Raw genomic sequence first — 10958 nt, 5'->3', positions numbered from 1 at the left:
ATTTACAACTGTGACCTGGCCAAGATAAAGCAAAGCAGTTCGACAGATACAACGACACAGAGTTACACATGGAGTAAAACAAACATACAGTCAATAATACAGTATAAACAAGTCGATATACAATGTGAGCAAATGAACATCAGTAAGTCAGGACTGTTACGAGTGTTGTAATACACCTCTATGCTGACTAATGTTTAGAGTTTGATCAGCACAACCAAGCATTTTTTTCTGGTATCAGCATTCTACTATAATCAGCCTACTAAATCAATTGTAATGCCACAACTATCATATGTCGCAAACAAGGTAAAAGACAATGATAGAATCATTCATGTGGGTATAGTTTCATTTCCATTTTTTTAAATGATTAATCAGTGGGATAGAGCATAAGGTGATGAAAAAGATAAGCTGGGAACTTTGGCAAACATGGATCACGACCTACATATCATTGCTTAGATTAACCTGCATGCTGCATCTATTACCTGGCAACGTATTTTTAAGGTTGTGTCGACATGAGTTGGCAAACAATTGACAAAAACGTATTTAGGTCACTTAAGGGAATTGTTTGAAAGGTTTGTAGTTCCTGTATAATACTGAAAAATCACCTGAATCTGTTTGAGCATCAAAGTGAATATCTGTTCCTTTGTCGACCACTCTTGTATACATCTAAAAACAAGAGTTATACTGTATTTCCCTTTACATTTAAAAGCATCCTATTAAAAATGCAACTAAGTAATCATCACATTCCAGTCACTGAATAGCAACTTGATGTTGTAGCCCCTTGTGCGAAGCTTTGTGTGCATTTTGTTACACATTCAAGTGAACCCTGATAAACATTTGATATAATCATCAGGTTTCAATACTCTGATTAGGCAGCTCCTAGGCACTGTCCCATGTATTGGTTTGGACTAGTTATTCAGTTCAATGGGGAAGTTACATATTAACTAGTTACCATACATGCTAAAGACAATAAAAGTCAGTTGTAGACCCTGCAGCTCTGCAGGCCCAGATGAATCTGTCTGATTATTTATTTGATTTATTTTACCTTTATTTTACCAGGCAAGTCAGTTAAGAACAAATTTGTATTTACAATGATGGCCTACAACATGGTGATTGAACATAAAGAGAGAACAGTCGCTAAGTGCGTCATTTTAGCATGTGTCGATACTGAATTTGGAGTTTTAATCACTTAATAATTCATTGTAAAATTAAGAATTCAACAAAATATACATCACTAAAAACACTAACTAATTGATAGGTCTACCTTTACTTGATACTACTGTGAACTTTCATTATCCCCCCTCATATCTTAAAGATATGTTGGTTTTTGGAAACAGAATTTCAAGGCACAAGGCAATGTTTCTTAAACTTACAGAAGGCAGAAACATTTCTCAAAAGTTGAATATAAGTGTTGATATTAGTTGGCAGTTGTCATTATTGTGTTTTGATGTATTTCTAATACCTTTTAAGACTTTCTGGTAAAAAGTAAAAATGACCCTTTTTTCATCTGTTTGACCAGAAATCAAAGCCTTTGCTTATTCCACATTTTAAGGATGGAAAATGGTTTAAAAATGTATATATGCCTCAAATTAATTGCTCAAAAATATAGACTCCTAGCTTTCATTTGACACTCAATTTGACATGCTCCTATGAACATAATAATAATAATAATAATATATGCCATTTAGCAGACGCTTTTATCCAAAGCGACTTACAGTCATGTGTGCATACATTCTACGTATGGGTGGTCCCGGGAATCGAACCCACTACCCTGGCGTTACAAGCGCCATGCTCTACCAACTGAGCCACAGAAGGACCACATGCTGGTGCTCATGGGTCCTTTTACATGAAAATGACCATATTTCAATATGATTGAATTAGACCTAGCATACTGTTTATATTTTAATGCAGTCATCTCGGGTTTTCATTTGAAGCATTTTATAATTTGCTGGTTTGTATCAATTGCAAAGTATTTTTTATTTGTAGTCAACTTTGTTCTGAAGTTATCGGCGGTCACAGAGAGAAGGATAAATCATGTGATTATTTTTAGCAGAGATCTTCTGTGTATAAAGTGATGTGCGAGGGCAAAAAAAGCATCTAATGATGCACTTTTTATATGGCGGTTGGCAACCAACTTTAAGGTGCATTACAACCACCAACTGGACTGAAGTGTGGACCTCAGTTCATCTTTCAATCACCCCCACGTGGGTATATGCTCCTAAAAACCAATCAGGATGCTGACCACACCACTCATGTAACGTGCGCGAGCATTGCAAAAATAAATTTACACACATGTTATTCAATCATTGCACCCACACTGCTTGCATGGGTCAACGAGCATCTGCATAGCCAGGCGCTAAAATCAAACTTGATTCTATTTGTGACGCTCAACACAATGCAAGTCCCGCCTCTTCCATTGCCTGATTGTTTTTTAGCAGCATATACTCACGTGGGTGATTGAAAGATGAATTGAGGTCCACACCCCAGTCCAGTTGGTGGTGGTAAAGCACCTTAAAGTTGGTTGCCAACCACCATATAAAAGTCCAAAGAAAAATAAAAAGACTGAAGAAGGAGAGATTACTAGAAACTTACTCAGTTTACCCCTTTATCTGTGGTTATTTTCTGAATTGACTGGAATTTAAATGGAAAATTGACCCAACCCTGCTGGAGTACGTGTGAATGCCTCAGACGTGCAAATGCTAAAGATTGTAGATTGTCACAGGTTCTGAGACAGTTGCTCTTTTTGTCCTTACCTTAATATTGCATTTGCATCTAGTCAAATTCTCTCCAGCTGCAAATCCCGATGCACTATCCCATTCTGTGTGATGGGAAGATACAAACTATTAAGGTCTTCATGATTTTAAACAAATAGAGATATGGCTGATATGAGTCTTTGCTATTTGCCCACAGTTACCCACAATGTGAAGCCCTCTGAGCATTTGGAGAAGAAAATAGTTTATTCCAACAGAAGATTGTTCTGGAATGTCAGCTGTGCTCCATTGTACTCCACTCTCCAGGGGGTCATGTCCCTAACAGATGCGAGGAGCAATAACTTAAAGTAGCTCAACTTCAAGAAATGCAGGTCAAACTACTTTGGTCTTGCAAATCCTGTTAATTTGTCAAATGTTTAACTATGCTGAATTTCCATTTTCATTTGAGGTAAAGAAAACATACAAAGGCCAGTGAAGATTGCAAAAGAAACGCTTTTAGTAACTGTAAAAAGAAAAGTGTTTAGAACATATTACTAAATGTATATTACATTAATACAGAATAGTTACTTTAATGAGGGACCACATTTTATTGGACTGACAATATTCTACCACTAAACAACCAGCCTAAGAGCAATTCCATACAGCTCAAACAGCAATAAAGTACCAAAAATCTTTACATATTTGTAAAAGGACAAACAGAATCTAAGTGGTTCTTAGAATAATGTACAGCAAAACAGTATGGCTCACATCAAAACCATCATCCCAGACACCCTCGACCCACTCGCATACCACTCGCACACAATTCGCATACCGAACCAACAGATCCACAGATGACGCAATCTCTATTGCACTCCACACTTGCCTTCTTCCATCTGGACAAAAGGAACACTGACGTGAGAACGCTGTTCATTGACTACAGTGTTCAACACCATAGTGCCCTCCAATGTCATTACTAAGCTAAGGACCCTGGGATTAAACACCTCCCTCTACAACTGGATCCTGGACTTCCTGATGGGCTGACCCCAGGTGACGAGGGTAGGCAACAACACATCCACCACACTGACCCTCAACACGGGGGCCCCTCAGGGGTACATGCTTAGTCCCCTCCTGTACTCCCTGTTCACCCATAACTGCGTGGCTGTGCACTAGTCCAACACCATCATTAAAGTTGCCGACGAAATAACCGTGGTAGGCCTGTTCACCAACGACAATGAGACAGGGAGGATGTCAGAGACCTGGCAGTGTGATGCCAAGACAACAACCTCTCCCTCAACGTCAGCAAGACAAAGGAGCTGATCAGACGGCATCCCTAGCCGCATCCTCAGAGCATGTGCAGACCAGCTGGCTGGAGTGTTTACGGACATATTCAATCTCTCCCTATCTCAGTCTGCTGTCCCCACTTGCTTCAAGATATCCACCATTCTTCCTGTACCCAAGAAAGCAAAGGTGGTCCTTCTGTAGCTCAGTTGGTAGAGCATGGCGCTTGTAACGCCAGGGTAGTGGGTTCGATTCCCGGGACCACCCATACGTAGAATGTATGCACACATGACTGTAAGTCGCTTTGGATAAAAGCGTCTGCTAAATGGCATATATTATTATTATTATTATTAGGTAACTGAATGAAATGACTATCTCCCTGTAGCACTCACTTCTGTCATCATGAAGTGCTTTGAGAGAGTTGTTAAGGATCATATCACCTCTACCTTACCTGACACCCTAGACCCACTTTAATTTGCTTACCGCCCCAATAGATCGAACAGACGATGCAATCGCCATCGCACTGCCCTATCCCATCTGGACAAGATGACTACCCATTTAAAAATGCTGTTCATTGACTATAGCTCAGACTTCAACACCATAGTACCCCCAAGCTCATTATTAATCTCGGGGACCTGAGTCTGAACCCTGCTCTGTGCAACTGGGTCCAGGACTTCCGGGTGGGCTGTCCCCAGGCGGTGAAGTTAGGAAACAACATCTTTACTTCACTGATCCTCAACACAGGAGCCCCACAAGGGTGCGTGCTCAGCCCCCTCCTGTACTCCCTGTTCACCCATGACTGAGTGGACATGCACGCCTCCAACTCAATCATCAAGTTTGCAGATGACACAACAGTGATTACCCATAATGACGAGACAGCCTACAGGGAGGAGGTGTGGGCCCTGGCGGAGTGGTGCCAGGAAAATAACCTCTCCCTCAACGTCAACAAAACAAAGGACTTCAGCAGAGGGAGCACGCCCCTGTCCACAGACGGGGGCAGTGGAGAAGGTGAAATGCTTCCAGTTCCTCGGCGTACATATCACTGACAATCTGAAATGGTCCACCCACACAGACAGTGTGGTGAAGGAGGCGCAACAGCTCCTCTTCAACCTCAGGAGGCTGAAGAATTTTGGCTTCGCCCCTAAGATCCTCACAAACTTTTACAGATGCACAATTGAGAGCATCCAACTGCACCGTCCGCAACCGCAGGGGTCTCCAGAGGGTGTTGCGGTCTGCCCAACCCATTACCGGGGGCACACTGCCTATCCTATTGCCGAGTCACTTTATTTATCCCTACCTACATTTGAAAGAGTAGGGTTCACAAAAGTATGTGAACCCTTTGGAATTACCTGGATTTCTGCTTAAATTGGTCATAACATTTGATCTGATCTTCATCTAAGCCACAACAATAGACAAACACAGTCTGCTTAAACTAATAACACACAAATGATTGTATTTTTCTTGTTCTGCGTTAACAGGCAATGCGGTGACTGTTAATTTACCATTGAATCCCAGCTGTCACGTTCTGACCTTTATTTCCTTTGTTTTGTCTTTATTTAGTTGGTCAGGGCGTGAGTTGGGGTGGGCAGTCTATGTTTTGTGTTTCTATGTTTGGTTTCTGTTTCGGCCTAGTATGGTTCTCAATCAGAGGCAGGTGTCGTTAGTTGTCTCTGACTGAGAATCATACTTAGGTAGCCTGGGTTTCACTGTTGGTTTGTGGGTGTTTGTTTCCTGTGTCAGTGTTTGTGCCACACGGGACTGTTTTGGTTTGGTTTATTTCATGTTATCGTTTATTGTTTTGTACTTCATAGTGTTCAGGCTTTTCTTAATAAAATTTGTCATGAACACTTACCACGCCGCATCTTGGTCTGATCCTTACTCCTCTTCAGACGAAGAGGAGGAAATCTGCCGTTACAACAGCCTACTTCGCCAAATTGTGATGATTTAACAAAAGCGCATTAGCGAAAAAAATCACCATTGTTGCACCAATGTACCTAACCATAAACATCAATGCCTTTCTTAAAATCAATACAAAAGTATATATTTTTAAACCTGCATATTTAGTTAAAATAGATTCATGTTAGCAGGCAATATTAATTGTGTCACTTCTCTTGCGTTCTGTGCAAGCAGAGTCAGGGTATGTGCAGCAGTTTGGGCCGCCTGGCTCGTTGTGAACTGTGTGAAGACAATTTTTTCCTAACAAAGACCGTAATTAATTTGCCAGATTTTTTTCATAATTATGACATAACATTGAAGTTTGTGCAATGTAACAGCAATATTTAGACTTAGGGTTGCCACCCGTTCGATAAAATACGTAACGGTTCCATATTTCACTGAAAGAATAAAAATTTTGTTTTCGAAATGATAGTTTCCGGATTTGACCATATTAATGACCGAAGGCTCGTATTTCTGTGTGTTTATATTAAGTCTATGATTTGATATTTGATAGAGAAGTCTAACTGAGCGGTGGTAGGCAGCAGCAGGCTCGTAAGCATTCATTCAAACAGCACATTCCTGCGTTTGCCAGCAGCTCTTCACAATGCTTGAAGCACAGCGCTCTTTATGACTTCAACTCCCGAGATTAGGCTGGCAATACTATAGTGCCTATAAGAATATCCAATCAAATCAATCCAATCATCCAGTCAAAGGTATATGAAATACAAATGGTATAGAGAGAATTTGTCTTATAATAACTACAACCTAAAACTTCTTAACTGGGAATATTGAAGACTCATGTTAAAAGGAACCACCAGCTTTCATATGTTCTCATGTTCTGAGCAAGGAACTTAAATGTTTTTTACATGGCACAAGGATTTTTTACATGGCACATACTGCACTTTTACTTTCTTCTCCAACACTGTGTTTTTGCATTATTTAAACCAAATTGAACATGTTTCATAATTTATTTGAGACTAAATATATTTTTTATGTATTATATTAAGTTGAAATAAAAGTGTTAATTCAGTATTGTTGTAATTGTCATTATGAAATATATTTACAAAAATCGGCCGATTAATCGCTTTCGGCTTTTTTCGGTCCTCTAATAAATCGGTATCGGTATTGAAAAATCATAATCAGTCGACCTCTAAAAGGTAGTCATTCAAAAATCATCTTAAACACTATTATTGCACACAGTGAGTACATGCAACCTATTATGTGACTTGTTAAGCACAAGTTATTATTTAGGCTTGCCATAACAAAGGGGTTGAATATTTATTGATTCAAGACATTTCAGCTTTTCATTTATTTGTAAAAATGTCTAAAAACATTTGACATTATGGGGTATTGTGTGTAGGCCAGTGACGCAGAATCTCAATTTAAACCATTATAAATTCAGACTGTAACGCAAAAATGTGGAAAAAGTCAAGGGGTGTGAATACGTTCTGAAGGCACTGTATGTGTGTAAAGTATATGGTTTTATATGTGACACATGGGTGTGTTGAGATGCTATCTGTGATTGATGATGCTAACGTTTACCTTTTGAAACATGCCTTTTTTAATAATTATTTATTACAAAAAAACACAAGAAAGGGATAACATTGAAGTATTAGAACATGAAGGACAAACAATCCAGCATCAAGACACTATCAAACATGTATCAGTCTTTCCGCAACAGAGCCATCCTTATGTGTGAGGGTGCGTGTGCATGATAGTGATATAAAATATATGCCATTGTTTCCTTTTTCATGATAACAATCTTGTGAAGCCCGAACCCTTCAAGATCCCCCCCACAGATCCCCAATAGCTGTCCCTCAACCATTCGAGGGACAGCTAGTAACCCCTGAATTTTTTTTATTTTTAAATTCCATTCCCCACCCACAAGAACCCCCCAATGCACCAACAAGCAAGAGAATGAAAGAGAAAAAAGCAAACAACAATGCAAAAAATATATAACTAAATAATAAATTTAAAACAAAGGACAACAAGGACAACTGAAATCATAACAGCAATGACTACTTTATATGTTTGTGTGCATGTCCGGCACAATTACATGTATGTGTGTGATCTTGTATGTGTTTATTTATTATGTGTTTATTTGAATGAGAGTGTGTGTATATACAGGTGTTTGTACACATGCATGTATATGCATGCATGTGTATAAACACCTGTACGGCATCAGCCTCAGGCAAACCGGCATTAGTTGTAAAACTATTTGAATCTAATCGAATAGAATCTACAGATTGCATATTGAAGATAAATACTTTTACTAATAGTATTAGTAATTGACTGACCCGGTCTCTCCAGATCTCCTAACAGTACTATTTCAAAGGGTCAATTTTAGATCAATGCTATGCATTTTCAGCCATTCCTGAATCTGAGACCTGAAAACAGGCTACCTGAGGGCAATACCAAAATAAATGGTCTATTGATTCTGTATCCTCACAACAAAATCTGCAGAGCTTTGATGATTTTATGCCCCAAATATTCAACATTTTGTTGGTGGCAAGAATTCTATATAATAATTTTAGCTGAAAAGCACAAAGTCTTGAATCTCGCGTTGTTTTATATATCAACTTATACACCCTGTATCATGGAATCGGTACATCAAAAATCTCTTCCCAACTATTTTGCAATCTGTATGGCACAGTTGTCAACATCCTGGTCCTCAACTGAAACTGTTATACTTTCCTATTTATGCTATTTTTATTCCTCTGTCAGTTTTGATCCTTTATATTGGGCAGACAGACCAGTTCCCTATCTCCCCCTGCTGCCACCTGCCTCCTCCATTTTGGGGCATTGCTGTAATCAATACTCTTGGTTTGAGCAGACCTTCCCGTACAATTCTGATAACTCCATGAAGGACATCCATGAAGGACACCATTACAATTTACAATATCATTTATGAACAAAATACCCTTTTCAAACATGTTTTTACAATAAATACAGGTATTTTATCAACCAGCACATTTGAGTTCAGCCATAATATTTGTTGTAATATTTGTTTTATATTTTCAGGGGGATGAAATTGAAATTGTAACCACCTCTGCAATGGTTGTTTGAAAAAGACAGATACTTTGAAAAAAGTATCATTTTCAATTCATCAAAATGGAGACATGGATATCTGCACAAATGCAAAAAGGCCATTTTTAAACAACGGATGAGCTTTTCTTATTAATCTACGTGAGAACCATTTAGGGTTCAAATAAAACTCTTGAATGAGTGAAGCTTTTAGTGAGAGGGTTTGTGCTTTTATATTTAATCATCTCAACCCACCCAATTCATATTCATTATAAAGATAGGCTCGTTTTATTTTGTCTGGTTTAGCGTCCCAGATAAAGCAAAATATTTTTTACTCATATGATTTGAAAAACGAATCATCAGGAGTAGGCAGCGCCATAAGTAAGTGAGTAAACTGAGATATGACTAAGGAGTTAATCAGGGCAATTTTTCCATAAATAGACAGGCTCTCCATGGTTGCAGGATCTTGTCTATTTTTACAAGTTTTCTATTGAAATTCATTGCGGAGAGCTTATTTATATCTTGTGTGATATGAATACTGAGTATGTCTACTTCACCATCAGCCCATTTTATAGGTAAACTGCAAGGTAATGTAAAAGTTTTATTTTTTTAAGGATCCAATATGTAATATTGCTAGCATTTCAATGGCCATAACGAAGAGATATGGTGACAGCGGACACCCTTGTTTAACTCCTCTTGACAATTCAAAACTCTCTGAGAAGTAGCCGTTATTCACTATTTTACACTTGGTGTTGCTATACATTATTTTTAGCCATTTTATAAGAGAACTACCGAAATTGAAAAAATCCAGGCATTTATAAATAAAATCCAGTCTTACTTTATCAAATGCTTTTTCAAAATACGCTATAAATACCATTCCTGGCTTCTTATATGTTTCATGATGTTCTATTATTTCTAGTAGTTGTCGTATATTATCTCCAATGTATCGTCCCATGTAAAAAACCTGTCTGATCAGGATGAACAATACCTGGTAAAACCCTTTTAATTCTGAGTGCTATGCATTTTGCTAGTATTTTTGCATCACAACATTGAAGTGTAAGGGGCCTCCAGTTTTTTTAGAAAGACGGGGTCTTTATATTTGCCATCTGGGTCTTGTTTTAATAATAGAGAAATCGGACCTTCCTGCTGAGTACCTGACAGACTACCATTTCTATAGGAGTAGTTAAAACAATCTAACAATGGAGCTTTTAGTATATAAAAAAAAATACTTGATATACCTCTACCGGTATGCCATCAAGTTCTGGGGTTTTTCCAGACTGAAAGGATTTAATAGCCTCAAAAAGTTATTCCTCTGTAATTTGGCCTTCGCACTGATCTTTCTGTACATTTGTTAATTTTCCATATTATTTGGAAAGAATTCCTTACCACAATCTTCATTCAGTGGGAGAGGATGAGACAGAAAAGAGAACATCTGCCTAAAATAATTAGCTTCCTCTTTTAAAATATCATTCGGAGAATCATAGATGACTCTGTCTTCAGTAACGAGTTTCTGCAAATTATTTATCTTAGAGTTCCTGTATTGGAGATTCAGGAAGAATTTTGTGCATTTTTCCTTTTTCGTTTGTCTGCTGGTTTTGTCTTATTAGTTTCACCTGTGTGTATTTTAGTTTAATTAGCGTCCTTATATATAGTAGGTTGTCCCGCCCTTGTTTTGTGCGGGATTGTTTTTTGTTACTCTGTTGTATGGTGGTTTTCGTATGTGTATTCTCCGGACTATTTGGTCCTGTGTTTGGGCTGGTCAATTGTATGCGCCCTGTATGTTGGCGTGACCGTTTTGTGCACCGGAGAATAAATTGACGATCTACTGAACCCTGCTCTCTGCGCCTGATTCCACCCACCACTCCTAGTATCCCGTAACAGTTTGCTTTATTTTTGTAATAGATTACATTAGATCGTTCTTGAATAAGTTCCTCAAGTTCTTTTTGTTTTTCTTTACCTTATTTTGTATCCTTGTAGTATTGTTTTATTGCTATCTACCTGTACTATTAGTTAATGTATTTCCCTTGTTAGTCT

The sequence above is a fragment of the Oncorhynchus keta genome, chromosome 10, assembly GCF_023373465.1.
Source record: "Oncorhynchus keta strain PuntledgeMale-10-30-2019 chromosome 10, Oket_V2, whole genome shotgun sequence".
NCBI lineage: Eukaryota > Metazoa > Chordata > Actinopteri > Salmoniformes > Salmonidae > Oncorhynchus > Oncorhynchus keta.
Note: the sequence above shows the minus strand (reverse complement) of the source record.